The sequence below is a fragment of the Gallus gallus genome, chromosome 5, assembly GCF_016699485.2.
Source record: "Gallus gallus isolate bGalGal1 chromosome 5, bGalGal1.mat.broiler.GRCg7b, whole genome shotgun sequence".
Classification (NCBI taxonomy): domain Eukaryota; kingdom Metazoa; phylum Chordata; class Aves; order Galliformes; family Phasianidae; genus Gallus; species Gallus gallus.
The window spans coordinates 31,934,542-31,959,898 of NC_052536.1; the positions used below are offsets into that span (position 1 = coordinate 31,934,542).

At 34.9% G+C, this 25,357-nt stretch overlaps 1 protein-coding gene across 8 annotated transcripts in view; it reads right to left on the reverse strand.

Annotated features, from left to right (window-relative positions):
- STXBP6 (syntaxin binding protein 6) overlaps positions 1 to 25,357 on the reverse strand; it is a 79,328-nt gene that overhangs the window by 21,505 nt on the left and 32,466 nt on the right. The window contains exon 1 of one of the 8 annotated variants that reach the window (XM_046941753.1): positions 406 to 24,848. The gene's annotated coding sequence lies outside the window, so the exon portion shown is untranslated. 8 annotated transcript variants of the gene reach the window in all.

Below are 25,357 nucleotides of genomic sequence, written 5' to 3' on the forward strand. Positions count from 1 at the left end.
TTTTATGAGAACTTGTTTTTAAACAGAAATTCACTTACATGAAGAAATCAGTTGGTTAAAAAAATAATTAGATATTAACATTTCACATGGCAGATAATTATTTCAGACTAGAAAACACAGCTGGATTCAATATACTGACTGGACTATTCATAAGAATATAATTAACAGATTGCCAGAAGTCTCTTAATCGACAGCCAAAAACACTGAGAATCAAAATTGTAATGTACATGATTCAGAACCATGTCAGATGTTACAGAAGAGAGGAAATCAGTGTAGTATCAGAAATGTAGCAGCAAAATTTAAAAAGAATTATTGAAATGCAAAGACTAGAAGTATTAAGTATCATTTTTTTTCTCAATTGTCTGTATGTTCAATTGGACTACTCTGAATTAAGAAAGAAATTACCTCTAGGGGTTCAGTGACTTCAAGCTGTACTGGAATATTTTTCTGCAAGAAAAACAGCTCAACTCTGTAATTGAGCTGCAAAAAGCAAAGCTTAACAATTAAATAAAACAGAGATGACAGCCACCATTCCTATGCTTACATAGTATAGACAGGTTCTGCTTTTACTGCAAGTTTTCAAGACCACAAAGTAGAAAACAAACAGAAATTACAAGAGCACAACACAAACTGAGGTCACTTCCTTCCTAAATTAATCCTTTTTAATATTTACTCACATCTTTTTGTCAACACCTGTGTTAATTTTGGCAAATTGAATTCACTGGGCTCAGTTCCTCTTATCTTCTACATAAGGCTGATAGAAGAAAGCTATCTAAGAGTGGCCCTAATTTTAGCATCTCTGTGGTATTATCTTTCTAAACACATTAGGCAATATTCTACTGCTGAATTATCCACTTATTAAAACAAAAAACTGTGCATACTAAGTAAGGCACATATAGAGTCATTGCTAGCAGTATTGCAAAATGAAACATTCAAAAATAGGAAGCACTAGACAAAACAATTACTTGTGTGATAAAATGATATTTTTTTCCCTCAGAATCTCATGGATAGTTGATTATGAGACGTACCACCCTAAACCTGATTTCAACTAACTTCTCACTGCTCTGAAGGCTTCTACGTGATATACATTCTATGTGTACATGTGCTTTTGAAAATTGAGGTCATTTATTATTTCAAGGTGAAAATATCGGATTTTACAGACTTGACGGTGAGACACAGGATGTCAAAAACTCCGTAGACTGCTCATTTGATTCCTATTTCCTATTTGAATAATCTAATTATTTACATTTCTCTATATACCCCTTTAACAATAAACAGTAGATTTCCCTTCAACTTTTCAGTGAAATCCTAATCTTCAGCTATTCTCAACAATTCCTGTCAGAGACGAACAGTTAAAAAAAAAAAAAACACAACAACTTGATTAGATGACTGGTTCTATATCATCCACGGAATCAGCCTTGAAGATACTTTGTCCTACAGAAGAATTCTTGAACATCTCAGTCATTGCTTTAAATAGAAATACAGCCTGAAGTCAGGCACTGCGACACTCCAGGAATACTGGCAGTTTTCCCTTTAGGTCTCTCACTTCTAATTACTGTGTGCAATGAAACAGACCTAGTTGCATTCCACCTTCTTTATCATGGTATTTAAGGAAAAGACTGGAATATCTAGAACATTCTAAAAGCAGCTACTCAAAAGACCAGCAAATATGCTTTAAAAAATCTTCATTTATCCCATGACAGTTTGACAGTAGTATGGCAGTCATGAAAGGTCTATACAGACTCCCTGGCGTCTGGAAGAACCATCTTCACCAGCTGCTCATTACACTGCCTTGCAAACTACAGCACTTCCAGAGAAGCCACTGCATAGGCTTTAAATTGCAAATGTAAGAAGGAAAATATTGGAAGCAATTACATGCTCCTAGCCACACACGTCTGTATGACTTGTCAGGAAGAGTATTTACTGAATTTCCCATAATATTTATACTACCTTAATAAAAGGCAGTACTAAAATCATGTTTTGATTTTAGTGATTTTTTTGTTCTGAGTTTGATTTTTTTTTCCTAACAGAACATTAAGCCTTCAAAATATCAAGTTCTAATGTGGACAAAGCACACTTATTAGATATTATTAGATTCAGTAAAATAGATGTATTTATATATTTAATTGTAAGGAACATACATTTATTAGTAAATTAAGAAAATGTCTGAGAAGTCAATGTCTGAGAAGTCAACTTACAGCAATTAATGATGGAAGAAACTATGGACTCAAAAACACAAAAACAAACAAAAAAACCAGCACCAAACAAACCCAAAAGACACAGATGAAAACACAGCACTAGATTAACAAATAATCAAAAAGCAACGAGCCAGAAAGACCATTACTTCTGAAACTGAAGCCACTACTGTTTTGCAACATAAATAAAAAATACATCACAACATTAAGTTTCAAAGACATAGCTGAAATTTAAGAGGGATGCATTTAAGTGAAATACTGTTTCAAAAGCAAATCAGAAAGTAAGAGGCATAAAGAATTAATTTTAAATCCCACTGTGACAAAGTCAAGAAAGTCACTGCTTTAATGATTTGAAGAACTCTGAAACATACTTATTTGAAATCCAGACCTAAGTTAGAATTCTGTACAACATGTGGCTGGAATCTTAAGCAGCTAATCAATATAGCTTTTCACACAGAAAGCTAAGGGAGATGAAAGTAATGTTCTAAATTCATTTCACCTGCAGTCCAGAATTAATTCTTTTTTTTTTTTTTTGTCAACTTTCTAAAATATCTTTACATGTCCATCCTGTACGGAAAAGGCAAAATAACATGATGTGATAACTCCTTAAATATCTATGTTGAAATACGTGGTCCTGAGATAAAGCCTTAAGCAACATCTGTGCTAGAAGTCTTGATTCTGGGTATCTGAGTTCAGTTTTGAATGGTCTTTAAATTTGGAGTAGTATGCTAAATAACTTTTAAACTCTTAAGGTGATTAGATATCATATGACAAATGGCTTGTTTGTCTCACAGAACTTCCCATCTTATTGTAGTGTATATCTAAAATCCTGAGTGACTGAAATAACTGTTCAAGGGATAAATTAATGTACAAGTCTTGAAGCAGTTAGTGATTGTTGCAACTGTTCACATTACAACAAAGTTATATTTATTTAATACCTAGACACTGCACAAGTGCTCTATTGCTCTTAGAGATTAATTTATTAAGTAGTTCAAAGTTTTACCGCTTCTGTGTCTCTTGGTATTGAGGAAAAGGAAGTAGTACAAATGAAGTAAGATCACTGAAATATTACTTTCATTTGTAAGACTGACAAACTGAGGAATCTACTTAAGGCACTGGTTATATGTGTAGTACAATCCAAAACTACCCACCAATTTAATGTTAGGTCAGTCTAACCCTTTCTCATCCTGGGGAGTTGCAGTGGATGTTTATCCCTCACCTCACAAATAACCAGTGGTGAAATGTGTGTAAAAACAGCTGTTAATAATTAATGACAGGAAAAAAAAATAAGTCCTTTAAAATGCATTCAGGAGTGTCTAAAGTGACTCCACATTTTATCAGGAAATAGATAAAATGAGCTATTAGTATTATTGGTACAATTTTTTTTTATTTTTTTTTTTAACAAGCCCATTCCCTAAGATGAAATGTAGGTTACAAACAGATCGTGAAAGAAATAATTATTCCTTCATAATTTGCACCTGGTCAGAAAAAGTTGAGTAGAATGAAAGATGCTTCCCCAGTAAAAAAGCTCCATCGTGACTCTGATTCTCCACCTCCATGAAGGGGTACTCAAAATGCCTCTAAGGCAGACCTTTCTCCCCAGTGGAAAAATCACAGGGCTCTGACTTCTGGAAAGGGTCAGCATGGTTCAAAAAGTCCCCCTGATCACTCACATCATTGCTACCCCAATGATAAGGGATCTCCCAAGAAGGGCAACATGATGTCTGGGGCCAGAGCTGGTTTGGTATCATCTGGCGTGCTGCGGAGAGAGCAGCAGGAGCTCAGAAAGCAGGAGAGAAGTAGCAAGCACTTGGAAGAGGAATCGCGACACACAGAAACCATCTTCCACGACAAGTCAGGCTGCAAGAGAGACCTTGTGAAGGAATACCTTGAGCAGAAGCAGAAAGATGAAACAAAGTCTAAATGAGATGTACAATATGCCAGATGGGGAAATAGATTAGCACAGGGGAGGCAACAGCAGCAGAATGTAGAAGATGCAATAAAAGAGATGCAAAAACCTTTGGCCTGTTATATCGACAATGAGGATCTGGATCGAATGCTGAGAGAAAAAGAGAGAGAAGGAGACCCAATGGCCGAGTTCATCAAAAAAAAGGAACGCCACAGAGAACAAGGAAAAGAAAGGAAAACCTAGGTACAGTGGACCAGCACCTCCTCTCAACAGATTTAATATTAACTGAGAAATTGCCTTTTCCCTCCAGAGTTCTGTTTGTGCAGTTCAATCTAATTCAGCAAATCTCACTCTCAGCCTTCAAGGAAGCAACTGCTTCACAAACTTGCAAAAGCTCATTGACTAAAATTCTGACAAGCAGAATTCTAGTAAACTATGGTTTGCAGTTAGTTTGATGATCTGGAGTTTCTGACTTTCAGAAGAACACTGACCTTTCCATGCCTCTGTCTAATTGCTTCCCCATCCTACAGTCTGAGTTTTCATATTCAGAGAATTAGGCAAGAGTAACTTCAGGGAAAGCCTCAAATGCTTAAGGAAACCCACAGCATATCTCTTTCTTCTAAATGTATAAGGCCTCAAAGAAAAGAATACATCCCAAATTTTTCAAAGTAGCTTTGCAACATTTAGATGAAGCTGAGGATTAAGTAAGTTGGTGCATTCCAACATATTTATGTGTTAAATAATGAACCATATACATGATATCAACTTAGCACATGATATGGATTTCAAGAGTTATTTCCAGTCTGCTTCACATGGTAGTTGCGAGCTTTATTGTTAATTTCAGCTTTGAGTTTGAATACTAAAATGTATAGTATTTTGTATTTTCACACAGAAAATTCAATAAAATACTGATTTAATGTGGAGATTAAACTCTTTCTTGTAGAACTTTGAGCCTTATCACTGTGGTTTTACAACTTCCTGCAAACTTGAGACCTGCCATGGTTCTCATACCTCAGCTATCTAAGGCAAAGAGGTGCTCTGAGAAGACAGTGATACTGAGTACACTGTCTTCTCCAGAATGAATTTCAGATACAAAGATTTGTTCACAGCAGAATATAGCTAGTCCCACTAAGATTTTTGTAGTGTTGAATATGGTTTTGATGAGATCATTTCTGCATTTTGTTTCTTCAAAATTGAGGCTCTTTTTTTTTTTTTTTTTTCCTGGGGAAGAGGTTTCGATCAAAAAAGAATGTGGGAAAGAGGAAGAGATCCCATGTCAGTTATCTGAACAATACAGGATATTAAAAGAATAGAGGGAAACTCTCCCTCTCCTCCTACTTTGCCTATCTCTTCTAAAATAAATAGCTATTTAGCTGTTTATTTTTTGCACTATAATTTAAGTAACATTTTTTCTTTAAACATGTAAGTTGTCTTCATCTGCTGAATAAAAACCATACATTTAAAAAATAGTATTAAAAATGATTTTCTCTCAAAATAAAGACTGTTATGTACACATACGTACATGTACTTCCCCAAGAAGAAAGAGTAGACAAAACTGTTTAGTTTTCTCTCCAAAGCGTTTAATAAATATTTTATGTTGTGTAAGACAAGAAGAAATATTCTTAGTAAACACCTGCATATTTTCCAAACTTATCAAACAGTGCATTAATAACAAACAGGTTCCCCTAAGTAATGCCCTTTCTTTTAGTTTTATACCTGGTTATCCATTCTTTACTTTTCACAGAACAATGTAAATCCATGTCCTTATAAATTGTTTTTATGCCTGTTCAATCATTTTAACCCCCCTCTCCTCAGAACATCTCAAAAGTTAGCCTCTCATTTTTCATTCTTATCAAATTTTCAAAGCTAGAGAAGTAGAAGAACTACAGTTATAAATTAGTGGCTTGTTTAATGTATTCTTCGTATATGATAGCAATATAGCTTAAGGTACTAAGACCAAATGAATTGCTCTCCATTTTGGCACAGTTCTGTAAACGGATGCAGTTAACAGTGGGAAGAATGGCAGACTTTGTTTATAGCCAGGAAGAACACTTCTGCTTAACTGCAAATATTTGGAAAGGAATATTATTAAATGCATATTCATTTCTTCAATGTTTACTGAACTTCCAGCTTTTCTTAGAATTGCCTTTGACTATTTCATATTGCAGAGCAGCCAGCTTTCAAACTCTTCTCACCTCATTTTTCGTTCATGCAGATAGTCAACTGCAACAAGTCAAATATAGCAAATTTGAGTTCCATAGATGTATTTAGTTTAAATCTGCTTGGGAGGAACAGGAGGCACATTACTTAGGGGAACAGGATGATGCACAAACACCTACCAAGGTACTGCTGCTGCACAGGGATACTTTAGGTATTCCAGTCAGGTCTCAGGAAACAGGAATGACTTCCTTACAACCCAGGGACTGAAGCCATAATCAGAAACTATTCAACCAACACAAAGCTACTACTGGTCTTGGCATAAAGCACCTGTGAAAGCCATTCACGTTTATATAGCTTGGAAAAGCCTCACCTCCAATCTAGGAGTTATATGATGACTGAGAACTGCAGCCCATCATTGCATGGGCCCTTCTGTATTCTTCTGGAACTCCTATATTTCCACTATTCTTCTCTCTCTTTTCTTTAAAATGAAGATAGTATCCTAAACAACCATTGCTGAAGAAGAAATACCTTTGCAAGCACTCATGCACACTTCCGAAAACCTCATTGCAATCTAGTTTGGAAATCAAAGCTGAAGATATTCACTATGGTGTATATTTATGTAGGAGGCTTGAGACATTTGTTTTATCACATTCTAGTCATTTCAACAAAAAGCAGTCACAGACAACTAGTTGAAGACTGTATCACAAAAGTATTTCTCTTAATAAGTGGAATTTGGCATAATTCCAACACAATTTAACAGATGCACATCTGCATGCAGTGAGTACAGTAGAAATTACCTCACCATCCTGAAAACAATGTATGAAACTCAGTTAAGTGTCCTGAGGGGCAAATTAAGTTCCAGTTCATTCTCAGTAGCTCACAAAATGTACTGTATTAGGAAATAGTTTTCCAATTATGTTTGCTTAGATAACTTGACAGCTTCAAGTTTTGGAGCAAACTGCCCAGTGACTTTCAAGACCCTACAGCATAAAAGGAACTGTAGCAACAGAAGTGTTTGTTTTTAAAAAAACGATTTACAAAACTGTGGGTTTTTTTCCTGATTTTATACTAAATCACCTAACATTTAGTAGAAGAGACCACTAGCAGATACTTCAGATACAGCAGGTACAAAAAAGGATTCTATTTCAACTTTTCCATAAAAAGTCTTTATCTCTTGCTATATAGTGGCCTAAGACAGAGCTACAATGGAAAAATACTTTCATATTCACAATTTGAACTTTCTGATGGACACTGTTCTACGTACATTCACATTTGTATAACATTAAGTTCACAATATAAGCAACTAAAAAGCAGTGTGATAACCACGTTAGATTACAAAGAAAATAATTTTAACGAACAAACCCAGAAACCAACCCAAAAATTCACGAACATCTGTGAAGGAGTACAAGAGGTGACTACAGGAGAGGTCAGGTAGGAAGGAAAACAAGTCAGTGGGCCAAAAACTGCAATGGCAAGTTATCAGATATTATTTTAATTGAAGTCAGTTATTTAAATCAAGTCCATTAAATGCAAAAAAAAAAAAAAAATCCCAAACAAAAAAAAAAAAACAGTAATCTTACAGAATATGTATAATCTACTGTGTGTTTACTCCACAGAAACAAAATGTTAATCCTTTCTTTTATCTTATGCCTGAAAGTCTTAAAACACATATAGACTGCAAGAGAAGAAGAGATCTTACTTGAAGGTGTTATGAGCAGATAGCATTGAGCTGCTGTGCATAGTATTTTAAATTGAGATATAAATATTGCATACACTTCTATTAACAGGATTTCACTGCAAGGATGAGAACAGAAACAAAAAAATTAAATATTTAGTGTCTGAACTGTTAGTCCAGTTCTTGTTCTACAGACTCAAAGTCATCTGCAAAGTAATGAATCTCAGAGGTGAAGTGAATTCAAATATTTCATGAAGTCTTATCTATCCATGTAGATAGCCAGGATTCTTTTTTCTTTAAAGTGTGTTTTGCACGACCTAACTTGATCCACTTACTACAGTAAAAAGGCCAGCAAAAGTGTAAGTGAATGGATGGTATACAAAAGACAAGATAAGGAAAAAAACACACGGAAATATATATTTATATATTTAAAGCACTATCCAAAGTTTTCCTTGACACACTACACTAATATCAGTCTTTGAGGTAATCTTTTGTAATCTGTGTGTATCAGTAATGTATTTTACTCAAATTGAAATCAGGTGGAATGAAAATAAAATAGTATCCTTCAGATCATGATTTTACTAACATTCAAAGTTTAAAACTGAAGATACTTTGAAGCAGATTAAAGATTTCAAAAGAAGAAAAAGAACAGGTATGAAACTCAAAGAATTTAACATAGTTTTACTATTCTCCAATCTATACAGCAAAAATTATACAACTAGGATATTCAGTAATTCCAATTTTTATCAGTAGATATGCCCTTATAGCTCAGAACCATGCTGTGACCATTGATCTGACAGATAGAGAACACTGGAGCTACCTGCTGTCCTGGTAGGTGGTTTCGACAGAGGACACAAGTAGTGCTGCAATTAAATTTAGTAAGATTTATCTCTAGAAATGGTCATGCACTAGGAGAGGAAGAATCCAATTGTACAGTAACTCAAAAAAAAAAAAAAAACCCAAATCCATGGCAGTATCTGGTGGGTAAGTACCTCAACCTAGGAGAAATAAAATAGAAAATAAATAAAACAAAAAAAGAAAGAAAAAAAAAGTTAAGAACATGGGTATGCAGAAATACTACCAAAAATAAGCAACCTGTACACCATTACACGACTCAACACGTGTCAGAACATAAAAACAAGCAACTGTTGTCGCTATATAATCATTGCTCATTGCAAGAATCTGACTAAATTATAGCTTCTCTGTTGTTAGAAATGAGGTGCTGACCAGCATATACTCAGGAAAATTTGATAACAGGAATGATTGCTCAGAGGTGAAAAAAATGCAACAAATTCCCAGAGGGTTTCTAAAGCATACATTTGAAATTATGATCTATAAATACAGTCACCCGAAGAGATGCACATCCTTCAAAGTGAAATCTGACAGTGCAGCTTTCTTATCTCACGACATTTGCTCATCTCATGAACTATTCTTTTTCAGTCCATACTAGTGCAGTACATATCTTACAGGAAACTCTCTGGAAGCATGCTTCAAATTGAAAGTGCTTTTTATTTCTTCCAAGCATGCACTAGAAGAATGAGACAAGGCCAGATCAAAATGACATTCAGCTACCTGAAAATTGGATTTCTGAAATGAGACTGCTTACATTGCATATCCACAGCAATCTAGGTTCAGTATACTTGCTGCAGAAATCAAAGTTCACTTTCTTATCTATTTCAACTACCTTAAATTCACCCATTCTACACTGAGGTACAGCAACATGCAAGAGAAACCTATCTACAACCAATAGTTGCAGAATAAATACAAAAAAGTTATAACAGAAAATAAGTTTAAAGTCTGAAGTTTAATAAATTAGACTTTACTGTGGAATTTCCTTATATGGAAAATTAATTGATCTGGGAATGTTAAAATAAAGTCCAACTTCCCTGACAGCATGAAGTTGTTGGAATCTTGCCACACTTAACTAATAAGATTTGAAAAAGATAATGACGAAGCTTCTGACCTAGCTGCAGTACATTGGGCAACACTTAGAGAAACGAGGATAAAGTAATTTCAGTTTTATCTTGACTGAAGCTTCTGTTTCTAACTGACTGTTTTTCAAGTGCCATCATCCCAGTTCTTACATAATGTACTTAACAGTAAAAGCAGAGTTGACCAAAGAGATATCTCCAAATCTAATTTGGAGGAGATGTCTGCTGGCATCTGGGACAGTCATATGCACTTTGTGCTTGTCTTTGCTTAACTATATGATGTTCCTGCTAGAACTAGAGGCAGCTGGTGAACAGTCATATCCCCTCTGGATCTGCTTCCCTCCAGCATGCTATGACCTTCAAACCAAGGGAAGCACAGCGTATTTCATTGTTCTGGTCATAGACCAGGACACAAAGTAGGATCAGCTCCAATATCATCAGCTTCTGCGTGCAGCCCCTTGCACCTGGCTTATTAAACTTTTAAACACTGAGAAGACAGAATGCCATTCACCTTGCAGTCCCTGCCCCATCTACCCTTCTATGTGGTTATGTTCCCATGTGATTACTAAGTATTAGATTTATATCAGATTTATAAATTCCAGTATAAACACCAATACATCAATTTACTGTTATAATGAGAAACAGTGAACCAGTGATCTGACTTTTTATATGAGCTTTATATTACATTAAATTTTTACCCTAACCAATAGTCCATATTTTAACACTAAAGTATGAAGCCTAACACTTAAGAAAAAACCAATTATATAATGTCTTACATTGCATCATACACTGAGCAGACAATTTACAAATTTCAACTTAATAATAGTTATATAAGCTTATAGTGAAAGCTCAAATGAACTCTAAATAAATACAACCTATGTACCTATTACTTGGAAATAATGCCATTAAACTAACTGCCATCTTTGTGTCAGCATTTTCTTCTGATCAAATACATCTTAACATTTCAGTCACAATTACTTTTGGTGAACTGACTACTCTAAAAACTGCAAGCACTTTAAATTGAGAGGATTAAATAAAAGAACAGCAAAACCCACCCGAACCTCTACCAAACTACTCTTCCATTTCTTGCCATTCACACTCAAATTAAGCAACTAAATAATTTCCAAACACCAGGACTAACAACTGAAATTTCAGCATCTATCAAAGCAACCTTATTTTTTGCTGGTATGAACATTATGACAAGTATTACTATACATGCCTTTTTTTTTTTTTTTTTTTTTAAATATTCACCTTTTTAAACATTTTTGTTTGGCTATTATCTTCTCATTTTTCTTTTTTTTCCCAGCTTCTACATACTACAGAATCAGATTCCATTCTGAAGGGAAAGATCCTATTCTCTATCTAAACTTATATTGTATGTGTAGTACAGCATTTTCTTGATTTTTGTTCTCTCATACACATTATTAATAAATTCTATTATTCTCTCTCTCTCTACTCTTAGTTAATTTGCTCCTCCTGACTGCAGAGTTCATAGGCAAAAATCAGTGTGAGTTGTGTCTTGCCTGCTATCCACTCTCTGAAGCTACCTTGTAATTACACTGTTAGAGATATCCAGAAATACTCACTGAAAAAGCCAATTAAATGGTGCAGGAAGCAATAAATATATCTGCTGTCTTTAGTGCATGTTGCTTGCTTCAGATGTATCACTGCTTTTCTCAATGCCTTAGAACTACATTGAAATTTATTTTTTTATTATATGAATTCAACAGAATGATCTTGAGCTTGAACTAGTAGTAGTACTAACATCTTGATATCTTTTATTTTCATTTGTTTGTTTCTTTATGGCTTATCTTTATTAAAAAAACAGTATAAAATTATTCCAAAAATACATTCATTTTTAAAAGAATTACAATTAAAAGGTGATTGCATTTATTGAATTTGTAATAGCTATATGACAGGTGCACTTGTATTCAGACGTAACAATTCAAAAAGGAAATTCTGAACATGTTACTGGATAACATCCACTGCAGCTACATTTGTTATGTGATAACAAGAGACATTAAGCACTTAATGGATGGGAAGAGAGTCAAGACAGTGGAGGGCTGTGAGTCCTAACTTAAAGAATTGCATGATGATGAAAAAGGTAGAACAGTTTTCTCTGTAAAGTTTCTCACGGTAGCTACAAGGCACCAAATTAAGCTAATAAAGAAAGTCTACTTTTGTGCACAGTTCATTATTAAACAGTAGAACTATAGATGTGAAACACTAGAAAAGCTAAGTGAGTACTAACAATGGTTATGAATTCACAAAAAGGATGCTCACAACAAATTCAGTATGAACTTAGGAGTATAAAGTTCAGCAAGAGCTGGAGAATATGTGCGTACAATGATGTGATTTTGTCCTTATCTTCTCTCTCCAAGTATTATTAACTAGCATCAAAGAAAACATGGCTAGATGGATCCTTCTTACCACTGTTATGTTACAGACACTACAGACTAACCAGAGACTGACCCTTCTTTACAGGTAAGTATTGACTAAGTTATTCAGTCAAACTCCACCACAGTATACAATGTAAACCAGCTTATTTGCACGCTTCCATGCAAGTTACCAAACGTTTCATTGATTAGAGAAAACAACAAAATCAAGAGTGATGTTTCTTAGCTGCCTTCTCTGAAGCCCACCTTGGACTCTAAAGCAAGATATTAAGCAGTGAAAAGGAACTGGAGTTGGAAAGTTCATGGTTAGAGCCCAATACATCAAAGTTTCTCTGTGCTTAATGGAACAAGTGCACTTGTATCATATATCACTACTGTTTGCAAAGTTCAGACTTGTAACACTTTTCTTTCCAATCCAAGACCTGCAGTAACAGCATGACAACCTTCTCCAGTCAATATGAAAAGAAAACAAGTCAGGAAGCTTTAGAACAATCTTTTTTTTTTCCTTAGATGTTCATTTCCCACTCCATTTCATAGCCAGTTATCACTAGCAAACAATATCAGTTTCACACCTTTGGTGATGTTTCAGCAGGAAAGCTCTAGGTCATCATTTTATACACTTGATCTAACAATATTTTTTTCTTAAATTGAGAAAGATTTCAAGCGCATAGTGTAAAACCACGTCCTGCTTCAGTAAGAAATAACTGTGTGATTTGTTCAGCTTGGAAGAACTCAACACACTATATACCAAGACCTTTTCTTACTACAGTGGCTTTCAATTAGTAATAAAACAATATGTGATTGGCTGTCTAATAGGAGAAATCAACATTCATACAAAAGGTTCTCACCTATGAACCATGTAGATATTTTATTTCTTTCAGATGAGCACACATTTTGAGAAGGCAGACAGATGCAATTCAAAGCAAGTTAAACATGATTCATCTATATCTGGCTTCTACCTCTGTTCTTATCCACAGTTAAGGAGACACAACATCCTTCCATACTCTTTCCTTCTAGGAAAGTCAGAAACATTATTTACTAAATTCATCATAAAAGATAAAAGTGCAACAGAAACATTTCTATGGAAATTCTATTACTGAGAAAAATAATTTATTCCACAGAGGAATTAAAATAAAATATTAATTTTCGCAGATGAATTCCTGCAAACGCACACTTGTCAATGAACATTCAACTACTCATAGTAATTTCTTTTTCTTTTCAAATTATTTATTCAACAAGAAGTTTCAGGAGAGTGTCATGAACTGGAAACACAACTGAAAAGCAACAAATATTAGAAATGAAGATACAGAAGGCTGGTAACTTAGGAGTTCTCTAGGCATTTAGTTCACTTTCTACTTTTGCTTAAAAGAGTCAAAAAGTTTTTTCCACACCATAAAGATTTATTTTACAATCTTAAAGTTTAAAATAGTAACAAATTTTCAATAACTACCAGCAGGTGTGACCCCTGCCTGCCATGGCAACTATGTTGGTGAACTAGTTGGTAGCTTTTAAGTCACAAATCCATGCATGCAAAAAAAGAGAAAGGAATTAATAAAACCATTTTAATTTTTAAGTTCCTTCAGATCAAGATTTAAGAGAGAATAAAACAAATCTTCTCAAAATAGAAGTTTAAAAATTTACCAGCACTAATTAGCTTAAAGTGCTGAAGTATGCCTTAATAGTAGGAAGAAGACAACACCTAAATAGGAAAAAACAAAACATCAAAACCAACCTATTCTTCAGGCTCATTCTCTTAATGAGAAACATTTCATTGTTTCACAGATGCACATTTCTGCAACAGGTTCCATCTACTAATTATTCCTAGTTTGTAACCTGTTGTAAACATTACAGTTTCAGTGAAGAAACTCTTAACAACATTCTGCTGCTAACTAAAATACTTTAATAAAACCAAACTACTTTATTCCCCTTTGAAAATAAGTAAATAAAAGGTGAAGAGAAAGGAAGAGGTAAACTGAGCTTATTCTCCTCTTTGCATAAAAATTTCAGAAATCAAAGAGCAAATAAAAATAATAATCCTGCACAGTTTTTTAATACTTACTTTTCTTCCTTTCCTGGCACATTTTCTGTCACTACGTTTTTATAAAGCAACAACTTTCTCTTTAGAATTCAGTCTTGGTATATAAAATGATAAATGAGACAATAGAATGTTTAGGATATTCTGGGTTGAAGTAATTAGTATGGGTAATTTGACTTGTTTAACTACTGCAACAGCAGCTTACAATATTTGCTCATAAAAAGCTACTGTTGCATAAGTGAACCTCACTGTCCTCCTCCCATGTCTGAAGATACTCAAATATTTTGCTGTTATCTGAACAAGAACTTAAATCCCAACCGATTTACAAACTGGAAAACATTTTTGTTTGCAACTTAGAAAGAGCTACATACATGTAGTATGTTACTGTATCAATTGACCTGTTATCATACAGTCACATCTACATCCCAGTTACAAGGTTACCACCTCTATCACAGCTGTAAAGAATATGCTATCTGAAACAAAAGATACAGACATTATCCCAGAAAATTTATACTGCAAAAGGACAGGTAATCAAGCACTTATTTGGCACTGCTAGTAATTCAGGAATATGTGACTATTATAGAATGTCAGGACAGAAACAGATGGTAATGAGGCCTTCAAAGGCTCTTTAGAAGTCAATTTAGCCTCATCAGAGATTTACTGAATGCGGCATAATTGCAAAGACTGCCAACACAAGAAATTTAATGTGATCCAAAGTAAACTGAATAGCTACAGAATCTACAAATAACATCAGGGAAAAAAAGGCTAAGGCACTTGGATTGAAAAGATGCAAGGAATAAAATTACAGAAGAGAGTTGAGCAGCCCCATCTACTCTGAAAGGGCTTTATCTTAAATTCTCAGTCTCCATAATCAAACTTAACAGAATGAAGCATACAAGCACCTATGGTAATAATGAGCAGACTGCTTGAAGAAACATCCAAATAGATCACAAGTGTTCAAAGATTACTGTACAGTACCAGCTCTTGTTTTAAGTTATATCTTAAACATATATCTCAAAGGTATTTCTCATACTGTTGCATTTTGCATTCAATTGGGATGGCTTATCCCCAGATCACTAGGTATAGTACTCACTAGGTATTCTACTCATGACTGACATGAGTAGAAGAAAAACAGAGATCAGATTACCTTCAAGCAAATAATTGAGCCACTTCAGTTTATTCTGAAGAAACATGAAACACAATCAGCAAGTGATATTTCATAGCTACATCACTCCCCTACACTAGACATTTAAAAAGGGACCTGAAAATATGGACAGAAACTCTTCCACCCTTCTGTGTTTGCCAAACTGCCCACAGAGAATTTATTAATTTAATTTTAAATAGCCCTCTGCCTTGCAGAAAGTTTCTCTGTACTTGCGTGGGCTGTTCCTTAAGTAATGACTCCTATTTTGCTAAGTTAACCCATAATGTCAGTGGTGGATATTCACAGTATGGCAGTAGAGGTTGAACCTTCCCATCAATATTATGTTACATTTTCTTGCCATGCTACAGATGGTACTAGAGGGGTAGTCTGACAAAATGGCATCTGACAAGGAAGTACACGTGAAGCAAAGGTGTGTCGTTGAATTCCTTCATGTGGAAAAAAATGGTGCCCATTGACACTTGCTGAACATACATGGAGATCAAACTGTGGATGCAAGCACAGTGTGGCAGTGGGTGGTGTATTTCAGCAGTGACGGTGACATGAAAGACAAGCTATGTTCTGGACGGCCATGTAGATTTTTTTGTGCTCAGCATGCAGCCTCCTGTTAAGTGCTGGAAAAAATGCATTGCTAATGGTGACTATGCTGAAAACCAATGTTTAGTAACTGATAATTTCATCTATCAAATAGTGTTATTGTGCTCTTTGTATCTATTATAGTTTCCATGGAAATTAATAGGGGGCATTACTTTCAGTGTGAGCTGTTTATAGATTTCTTTAATACCCACAGAGACACACATTAGCATCATGCTCACGTATAAACACGTATAAACACAGACATTATCTGAAGCAATGCTTTTGCTTAAGACAGAAGCAGTTCTGTACTTGCATGCTACCACAAGATATTCACAAGGATTAGAATGTGACAGCAGAACTAATAATGCCGTGTTATCCTCTAACTTGCTAATATTGCCAATTAGAACAACATTTCTCCTGAGAAAGATGAGAATGGGGATATTACAGTCACTTTTACAATAAATCCTAAATTAAGTTAGTTATTACAATAAATATAAAAATGAAGACTTAAAATCATCTACAAGCAATGTCAATAGATACTAAATCTCATATCAGTTGCAAATAAAGAACAATAGATTAAGTAAACAAATTTCATTTCACATAAATCTGATACATATCTGTATGACAGACATCATCTTCACAATGCGACACACAATCATCTTTGAGAAGCTGGAGTGACCAGCATGGAATACTTATTTAGATTTTGATCTACCCTTCTGAGGCTGAGAATGCTGAGCAGCTTGCTAACGATCTTTATTTAATGGGCAACTGCATCCCCCTAGCTTCCTCCAAACATGAATTAGTATATATGACAAACCCCTTAGGGGGACTCAACGCAAACCGCTTTCCTAGTCTTTTATAAAAACATATTTGAAGGAAATATTGAGATAATGGTAATGGATACTGCTTGCTACTTGCATAATATCTCACTCCCATGAATTTTGCTTTATTCTTGTTACAATTTACATGCAGTGCTTTCTTTATTTTACTTTTAATTAATACACAGCTTGTTTATCAAGGACATCACTTGGCCTTATTGATCTCAAATATAGCTCTGAAAAAATAATTGGAATCAGTTTGTTCATAAATTGTAGCAACACCATGTAAGAACTCCAGAGCAGAGACAGCAAAGTATGGTTAGAAGTTTGATAACTTCATGGCTCATATCAGATACTGCTATTAGCTGAGTTCTCACTTTGCCTCATAATGCACTATGTTGCATACTGTGGGTTTCATAGACAAAGTAAGAATCAGACTGAAGTGAGCAAGCTGAAAATATGCAGGAAAATAGAAATATATTTCAACTGAATGAATACACGACAGCACGAACCGTGGTACTATCAGAGGGGGAAAGAAGGGAACCTCTTGAGCTGCCACCAAAATCTCGGGAGTGATGACTTATAGAATCATAGAACCATCAAGGTTGGTAATTCTAGATCATTCAGTCCAACCATCCACATACCACCAATAATTCCTACCAGTAAGTCCATCCAATAATTCCATGTCCTTCAGGATAATATCTAAACATTTCCTGAACGCCTCCAGAGACTGTGAATTGACCACCTCCCTGGGCAGCCCGTGCCTAATTACTCTTTCAGAGATGTTTTTCCTAACATCCAACCTGAATCTCCCCATGTGCAACTTGAGGTCATAACTGCTGAGGCTGGCCCTGTAGACTGCTTTCAGACCTGTGTTCCTTGCATTCAGACACATCCCCTGTTAAATTAATGGGAAAATTCCTTGTCTTACATGACCAAGACTGTGCCAAATAATCTCTTCAGGATAAAATTGGAAAATAGATGACTAAAAACCAATTCACCTCCAAGTTACTGTGCAGTATTTAGTGATCTATGCTACTGAAGAGGAGTAAGTAGAATAAGTCAGGCTTATGATCCTGTGTTTTCTAAGTTCGAGTTTGAGCTACAACCTTACTACCAATTTAATGTTTGACTGAATCTATTTCAGTAAAGAAAAGTAAAAGTAACTAGAACTTTGTCACTTAAAGAATATAGTGTTATTACATCTTAATATACTAGATTTAAAATGAGGACAATTTATTTCTGCAAATAGTCAAGTTTGGAGCTCTTGCTTGGTATACTTTTTGTCCAGGAGGAGCATCTAATTTAACTTTTACTACTGGATTTGCTAGAAGCTACTTTCTATAGTCAAAATTTTTGCTATAGAGTATTAAAGTACCCTTAACAGACCAGTACTGGCAGTTGGACTTGGATATAACAGCAGTAAACAGTACCAAAATGAAATAGATAACTCAAGTTTAATAAGCTTGAAAACAGAAAGTGCTAATGGATATATTATTAAATTCACCCAGTTAACAACAGTGTAAGTACTTATACCAGTGCTGTGGCAAGTACTATGTGTCATTGTTAGGGATGTTCATGTTCAGACAGGAATAGTAGCTTTATGTTGTTGATTAAAAGACTGTGTTTAATATATGATGAAAAATTGTATCCCCTAGATACAATATGATGTTAAAATGGGGGGAGTAAAAAGGGAAGTAAAAAGTTCTGATCCAGAAGAATACATTAAAATGATAACTCACCCATGAAATTCCTTAGAAGTCATTAATACTGTTAACAGCTGTATGTCAAACACTATCAGTGCAAGACAAAAGATCAAGGGATAACAACTGATTTGTTTTAAAAAAATCCCCTGCACTTTAGAGAAATGAAAGCGTTATAAAGGTGCTCTGGTGCAAAGGAACAACATACATGTATCACTTAATATTTGCCTTCAAAATGCACACAATTTCTTAGAGATGTACGTAATAATCATCTTTTGTTGTACAAATATTATGACTCCTTCCAGACTCTAGATGCTACTACCAAATTTGCATGTTTTTATATTCATCAGCTTTGTAGATCAATCTCCTTTTGCCTGCTTTCATCTTCTTGTTCAATTCATTGTGGTCAACACCAAATGTAGTGCAAGCTAAGTTATGACTTCTATCATCCATATCACATCCATACCCATACTACTGTTGTGATGAAAATTATACAGACCCTCAAAATATTTGAAAAATCCAGAAATACTATCTTGATGATTTGCTATATCTGATTTTGAACATTCTGTAGCCACCACCACTCCCAGCGACCTTTTCTCTGTTGTAAATTAGGTTGTCTGTTACTCCCTTAATACAGATTCAGTTTCAATAAAATCACTACGAGTGTCATTAGCTAAAACATACTACAGAGCGATACTACATGGAGATGTGCCAAAAAGTGGAAGTGAGAAGAGCTGTGGCACAGGTATACACTGCTCAGGATTGAGGTTGCATGCCATCTTGCTCTCAGTTTATCAGAAGGCACAAGTAGTCCGAAGACTTCTAATAAATAAAGTGCTTTCATTTCTTAAAAAACAAAAACAAAAAAAACCCAACGAACAATCAAAGAACATGTCCATAGCAATACAATTATTACAACACTAAGAAGGCCTTCCTATTTCAGAGCAGAAGGCAACCTCTTTGGGTAACAAGGAAACAGAGCTCCCTGTGCAAAGTAATCCTGCAGTGGGTCACATTATGATTCAAGTGTTCTAACGTATTTCTTCATACTTAGAGTCCAAGAGGACAAAACATTTTTTTTTTTTTGCACCAGTTGCTGCCACATTAGTGTCAAAAGACTGAACTTGAGAAATCAGACAGAAATTCTCTGTTTTAAACTAGAAACATTACAAGTGAGTGGTCTAGTCCTTATCTTTATAGTAATACTTCCCCCTTATGCAAATTTCCAGTCACTTAGCAACTTAGTGGTAACTGTCTTTGTTTCAAGAATATTGATAACTAGATCATGAAACTACTGGCTCAGTAAAAATAGCATCTTCAATTAAAGGACATGTCACTCAATTTATTCCTATTCTAGGAAATTCTGTGTGTACTCTGAGTCACTTTGCTTTGATAGATAAAGCATATAGTCAGAACATAGTTTGACAAAGTTGCATGTGTATCTATTATGCTAAAAATCTAGAATTTATTGAATACCAGCCAATTCTTCAGGTAAGTGTATAATGCTTAAAACAAACAAACAAAAAAATCCCTTAAAAATAGAATTATTTTACCTAATTAAGTATGTAATTTTAAATCAGCCTTCAAATTGATGTATTCCTGCTATAGTGTAGTAGAAATTATCTGATTTTGCAGCACTTTAAGACCCAAATAATTTGCATTTTTAAAATTCTATTTTCGATATACACAGATTTTTGACAAACTGTGTTATTAGGATGTCACGCCATCAAGGATAAGAATTTTATGGAAATAAATTAAGTCACCATATTATTCAATTTTTATCTGCAATCTCTTAAAAGAAATGCTGTCAGATGACTTAAACAGAGGAGCTAGGTCTGAAGTTAGTTTTAAAACACGTGAACATGTATACATCAAGAGGGATATCAATTTATATTCCTTCCCGTGTTGTTCACTGAAGCCTCAAAACATGGGTGATATGTTTTATTTGTTTATTTATTTAATGTATACATGTCAGTATTTATGGAGAGCACTGTGCAAAAAGAAGCAATGAATTATTTGCACTGAAATTCATATAAAAAAATGAAAGCATGAACAACTGTAAAGCCAATAAAAGTCCTATTTATGCTGCCAAAGTAACAAGCAAAAAGCAAGACAAAGCATAACTAGCTATAGCTGAACCTCAAAGATTTAAAAGAATCTTACACATCTGTTTTCAATATTCCATTCACACAAATGTGTCCTAATGACTACTCGGAGTTATGTATATAGATCCACCATATTCTTAATTTCTTCCTTCTTGATTTTCCAGAATTCTTAAAAGTCAATCTTTATGATTAAAAGCAAACATATTTCAGGAAAAATTTATCTGGCCTACTGCTATATGATCCCCTGTACAGAGCTCATGAGAAAATGCTTGGATTGAGATAATTGAGTATTACACAAGTCAACCAAACTGTCCTTTCTGGCCTTATATTAGAAGCTCATACTCACAGAATGGAGTTCAGAAAAACCAAGAAATGTCAGACATCTAGGCTGAACACAGAGAGCAGAGAGAATAAAACTGAAATTCTAAACTCCAAAAGATTCTTCCTGAGCAGGGAATGATGTCAAATGACAGGATATCAAATTTTCACAGAACTGATAAAAAAGAAGTCTGGGTTTGCAGGATTCTAGAAATAGAAGGAAAGAGAAGCAAAATCAAAATATGCTCCAGTGGAACAGATAAAGTACTGAGAATTAACGAGCATGGTTGGCTGTAAGACAAGGATAGATTTCTTTAAAAAGTTAAAAGGCAATCATAGAATCATAGAATGGCTTGGGTTGGAAGGGACTTCAAGGACCATCAAGCTCCAACTCCCCCGTCACAGATAAGGCTGCCAACCTCCATGTTTAATACTAGACCAGGCTGCCCATGGCCCCATCCAACTCTGCCTTGAACACCCCCAGGGATGGGGCACCTACAACCTCCCTGGACAATCTGTTCCAGCACCTCACCACTTTCTTGGTAAAGAACTTCCCCCTGATATCCAACCTAAATCTTCCCTCCTTCAACTTAAAACCAATTTCCCCTGTCCTACCATTATCTACCCTTTCAAAGAGCTGGCTCTGCTCCTGTTTACAGGCTCCCTTTTGGAAGGCTGCAATGAGGTCACCCCGCAGCCTTCTACTCTCCAGGCTGAACAAGCCTAGCTCCCTCAGCCTGTCTTCATAGGGCAGGTGCTCCAGTCCTCTAATGATCTTTGTGGCCCTCCTCTGGAACCTCTCCAACAGATCTCTGTCTTTCTCATACTGGGGGCCACAGACATAGATGCAGTACTCCAGATGGGGCCTCACGAGGGCAGAGTTGAGAGGGACAATCACCACCCTGTCCCTGCTGGCCACCCAATCCTCTATATGTCTATATCCTACACTAGTCTGGGGTAGGAATTAAAGAGGTTGACAATCTGTTTTATTTTTGTTTGTTTTCTTTTCAAAGACAGTTTCTTCTATAAAGCTCAACATCTGGAAGTTAAATTATACAGAAATAGGGCAAGATGACAATGGCTTATTACTAGTGAATAGCCACATTTAGAAAGCAAGTGCACAAAATTAAAATGGGAATTAACTTGTAGTGAAGAAACTACATTTAGTGACATAAATTTCTCCAAGATGTTGCTGTCCAAGATAATCAAAGACAAGTAGCAGACAGAACACAGAAAGAGGTAATATACATACTAGCAGAAAGAATCCAATTAGCTAGCCATAAAGAAAAAAGGTATTAAATAAAAATTGAAGGAATAATCAACTTTAAGCTTGCTAAAGTTATTCATGAATAAGAATACTAAAAGAAACTTCTCACAACAGTTTTTATAGGAAATACTTACAGAAACAAGACTTTTCAAATACTCTTTCTAAAGAGATTTAAATTTTACATATGTTGTTTTCATGAAAATAGCCTTTATTAATCATCTGGCTTTTTGCCTGGTGAATTAGTAGTCCTTCAATTGACTTGTCCAATTAGTAGGCTGATAGAATCATGATAAGAAATTGGATACCTATTTTTATTCTGAGAAATATCAGTGACACTTTCATTTATCTTCAAAAGGTTTCTGGAAACAACTGTGTCTTCTGATACTTTTCCCCTCAAGAACAGTGTAATACAGTTAAGTATATCAATGGAGAGAGCTGTTTTGATATATTCCAAACTAACACTAAGGAAACAAGAAATAAGACATTCTTGGAAAGAGGGTCATTTTTTTTTTGTTTTGTTCTTACTTTCTTATCTTCAGCTGGCATAATCCTGCCCCACTCTCTTTCTGAAGACAACAGTTGTGCTTAATTACTAGACATTAGAAAAAAGAAATGAGGTTTTATTTTCAAAGAATTGCTTTTGAAATTTGCCACAATATTTGATACATGCTATAACTTTCAGAGGTCAGTGGGAATTTGAAGTAAGCTGTACAGTAAGCAGCTGAGGTCTACCTTGAAAGCAAGAGGATTTCAAACTAGCTTTTGAAACTTGTTTTTATAGGAAACAAAAGAACTTTCTCCTTCTCTAGAAGAGAAGATGCGAAGTTCATTTCCTTGCTGTTATTCATTTTTTTTTCCTGTTGCTTATCTCAGAAATAAACAAATCACTCTACTGAAGTGTGCTTGTAGAATTTCATTGCAGAAGTACTCATTTTCCCTCCTCTTCAGCAACTTGTCTTTTTATCGTGGTAAAATCTTTCTGTAAAGTTACAGTACACTTGTCTAATGTCTGCTATTCTGCTACTTGTCTAAACTCTGCTCTTGCCTCCAAGTTTCGTGAAACTTCAGTTAGAGATTCAAGGGACTGAAATTTAAACTCACAGAAATATTCCCTGTACTGATCTTTCAAAACATTCACAGATTCTTATCCTGAGTTTAGAAAAGTTTGGGGAAGAAGAACAAAAAGATAACATGGACTATCCAAATTCCATTAAAATATTATCCTCCTACTTCCCACAGTTCTCAAGGTTTAAAAAACAACATTTTTTCCCCACTTTCCAAGAGAACTTACCTCCTAAGTTTTATAGTGTAGGCTATTGCTAATTGCTTACACAACAAAGCTGTCTGATAACAAAAAATATACCCATAACTTACATCGCCTAACAATGGACAGACAAGACTGGAAAAAGGAAAATGGAAACTGAACTGAAGGATGCAAGAAGAAAAGCTATGAAATCTGCCCACCTCAAAATTTTTCCTCCTTCTCTTCCTGCTTTAAAAAAATATATTTACACACTTGGTGTCTTTTGAGAGAAAGTCATTGCAAGATTTTTATCAAAAATATGTTTAATTCCTAAGGCAAACTTTAGTCTCTCAACTTGCTGATAGCTGTTAAAGTACTTACTTTCTAAAAGAAAATGGATTTAAGAGAAAGTTCATTGTAAATAAGATTGTTATTCTACAAACTACACACCTGAATACTAATATTTTGATTCAGTTCCTAAAGAATGGCATTTCACAGTAATGTTGTGCTACAACTAATAACTTGATTATACAGAAATGTCCTTGGGGAACAGAAGTTTACTAGAGGAGTCCATTCTCTTGCAGACTGAGGCACTCTGTTAGGATTTCAAGTGGTACTGCATTTATAAAAGACTAACAGAGTCATACATGAATACACCTGTAACGCAAACATGGTATTGGCTACCTAAAGCATAACTAGAGAAGTATCTGAAGGGCCATTCCTTATCCCCTTCTTTTCTCAGATTGAAGAACAATACTGTACTATTGTTGGAAACATTTTTAGGAACATGTCTTACTTGATGCATTGTTATTCCGATTTGTCCCAAGTCTTTTAGTCAACTGGGCATACACTAACCAGATCAGGTGCAAAATGACGGTGGAAATAAAGCCTTATCTTGAACTTGACATGGAATTCTCACTCACTGTGATCTGTGAATATAGGAGCTCAAAGTCTGTACTTAGGGGGAAAAAAAGGACAATTTTCATATTGCTCCTAAGAGTTCAACTTTCAGACAAGTTCTCACTGCTCATACTAGCTCATTTTCAAAGAGCAAATTGTTCTGAACGAGGTGGGGGAATGGGGAAATAATCACAAAAATAATTGTCAAACTAAACTGTTTACAATGCTTCCAGGATTCACTGCTTTTAAACTTTGAATGGTCATTATCTGGTAGACATCAGAAGTCATGCAAAAATTCAACAAAGCAACATCCAACACACAATGTCTCTAAATCAGTACAGCATTTGTTCAGCAACACACACTTTCCTCCAGCTGTCAGTCTCCAGCTGTGGAATTTCTGTAAAGATCTCTAATTACAAGATTTTCTCCATTCAACTTTGAGTCCAAAGAGGTACTAAGAAATAACACAACTGATGACTCAAGATTTGGAGGCTATATTATCTAAATGAATGACAAATATAACTCTTGGCAATAATTCTACTTGCTTACACTGCTGTTCTGAGTAATTTTAGCAGACAATCTGAAAAATACAATTGCCCCACTACACATTAATTTCTTGAGACACTATCTAATTAGCATAACAAGTAATGAAACATGACTAAAAAGGTAGTTTTTATTCCATTTAAAAGACAATTAGAGCATTAATGTAATGTGTTATTACTCATGAACTGGAATACAAAAAACAAAACAAAACAAAAAAAACCCACAAAAAACCACTACCCCTGGATGTTAATGATAAAATGCTTTAGTCTCACAGGATTGCAGTACAGACTTAAACATCTGTCTTTCAAAATGGCATCATCATATTGCATACATCATTAGAGTCAAGAGAAGTCATCCTTAGTTTATACTAGATTAGGCAGACATACATACCAACTTTTTCTCTTCTGCTTTTTCCCTCCCA